We start from the raw sequence: 2,026 nt of genomic DNA, 5'->3' as shown, positions 1-2,026 counted from the left end.
TGGACTGCAGCCCCCAGCCCCCCCCCGACCTCTGGTGTCTGGTGGGGTTCAGCCAGTGGGAGACATCACAGGAGACGGGACAGAGCAGAGAGAGACAAGCTCCTATTGTGGGCGGATTATGACCCTGAAAAGCCGTGTTGACGTCCTGAATCCCTCCACCCCACCTGCCCCCCAGCTTTCCTGCCCAGCGCCCCGCCCTGCTGGGGAGCCTCCTGGCCCTGGCCCTCCTCCCTCTGGGCTCCGCGAGCTGCCGGCCTCTCTTGCCCGTGGGTCTGGGCTCCTAACAGCCCCTCCGGCCCTGGCTACGCCCTTTGCTCCCGCCCCTGGCTCTGTGGGGAGCCCCTCACCCCACACGCTGCAACCCACCCCTTAGGGGCGCCCTCCATTTCCAGCCTGGGCCCCGAGGGCTGCAGGCTCCGGGCTCCCCCCGGCTCCTCCCAGGGAGCACAGCACAAGCTCAACAAGGAAGGCAAGGCTGGAGGGATCTTCAGGGGTCTCGGAACCCCGTGGTTGGATTTTTCTAGCCGACGGCGTCCCATAGCAGCTTTTCTGCGTCCTCTCCCTTGCTGAGCCCAGAGAACCGGACGCAGGCATCGGGATGGGCGTTAACAGGCAGGTGGCATTGCAGACATACTCTCGGACCCGCCTGTCAATCTACAAGTGATGAATGACTTCGCTCTGCATCGGGGTCCGTGGGGAAGGGTGTCGGCAATATCCTCTGGGTTCGGGAAGGCAGCAGCTGGCATTTCAAAGAACTGAGACGCATCTCCTTTGACAGGGATTGGAGAATATTACTTTTAAAAGAGACAATAGATAAATAATGGTTTATTGTTTTCCAGAAACATCCTATCCTGATATTCATGCCCCTCTTCCAACTTGGAAATTTTACATCGTGACTCCCTTGAGAGGCTTTAAGGGTGGATTCCATGCTCTTGGGCAATTGAAAAACGTCTGCCGGGTCGAAAAATAACTATGTGGGCGGAATAAGTATTTCCTTGTCACAGCCGGAGATTTACTGTGGAATTCCAATCTAGAAACACCCCTCCCTCCAACCTCCTGGCGCGGGGCTCTGTCTAAAGAGCAAATCTGTGACTCACCCGAAGCTGTTTGGACTTGGTAGGAATGTTTTCAGGGTGACCGATTCATTATCCGATGAATGACCCTCAGCCGCCACCTGCCACAGAGGAGGTGCTCAGACGGCGGCAGTAGTCAGCGGAGGCGTTCACACCAAGGTCGCCAGCAGCCCGGCCAGGTTTCCCCAGCGGTAGGGGAAGGGGTTTCGGGGATGGATGTTCGAGCCTCATCCCAGTTTATTCTTCCCCTTGTTTTACTCTCTTTAGTTAGAAAGTAAAGCGTGTGCGTTCTAACGTTAACGATCACGTGGCTTCTCTGGGGGTAAGAGACAGAGGTGGGGAGCATAGAAGCAAGAAAGAAAAGAAAAGAGGAAAGAGAAATCATCTATCACCCCAACATGAACATTGGCAGGAGCCCTGGCCCTGAGAAAGGCGCCCAGGACGGACGCCCCGCCCCCACGGCGCTGGCCGGCTGCATGCCCGCCGCACACCAGCCTCTCACCTGCTGCCACACCTTTAATATTTTCCCTGAGTTCAGGCTAGACTAGGAGTTGGGGGCTCTGCCTCGAGAGCCAGCTGTGTGGGCATAAATCCCAGTGCCTCCTCTGAGTGGCTGTGTGACCTTGAACAAGTGGCTTGACCTCTCTGTGCCTCCATTCTCTCACCTGTACAATGGGAATAAGAACAGCACTTGAGTCCCCGGACTGTTCTGGATGCATTTATCACCCTTGCCTGGCCGCACGTGACCCTTCAGGACACACCAGCTGTCCCCCCTTTCAGTAAGCTCCCTGGAAACTTCTCCTAATAGTTAAAAGGATGCTACGTCACTAGGTATTGAAGCAGCAGTTTATAAATCACCTTCCGGCAAATACGTGGTGGTTACCACAGAAATGTTTACCCACAGGCCCATTAGAAGCATCTTGGCTGGAGATCAGGGCTGAGGGTGGGGGGGG

General features: G+C 56.2%; 1 protein-coding gene across 2 annotated transcripts in view; it reads left to right on the top strand.

Moving 5' to 3' along the window:
* Positions 1-2,026, top strand: part of TMEM132C (transmembrane protein 132C) — a 115,150-nt gene that overhangs the window by 58,273 nt on the left and 54,851 nt on the right. The gene's annotated exons all lie outside the window — the stretch shown is intronic.

The sequence above is a fragment of the Crocuta crocuta genome, unplaced genomic scaffold, assembly GCF_008692635.1.
Source record: "Crocuta crocuta isolate KB4526 unplaced genomic scaffold, BGI_CrCroc_1.0 scaffold862, whole genome shotgun sequence".
Taxonomy (NCBI): Eukaryota; Metazoa; Chordata; class Mammalia; order Carnivora; family Hyaenidae; genus Crocuta; species Crocuta crocuta.
The sequence above is the reverse complement of the archived record's forward strand: the minus strand, read 5'-3'. Positions and strand labels throughout refer to the sequence as shown.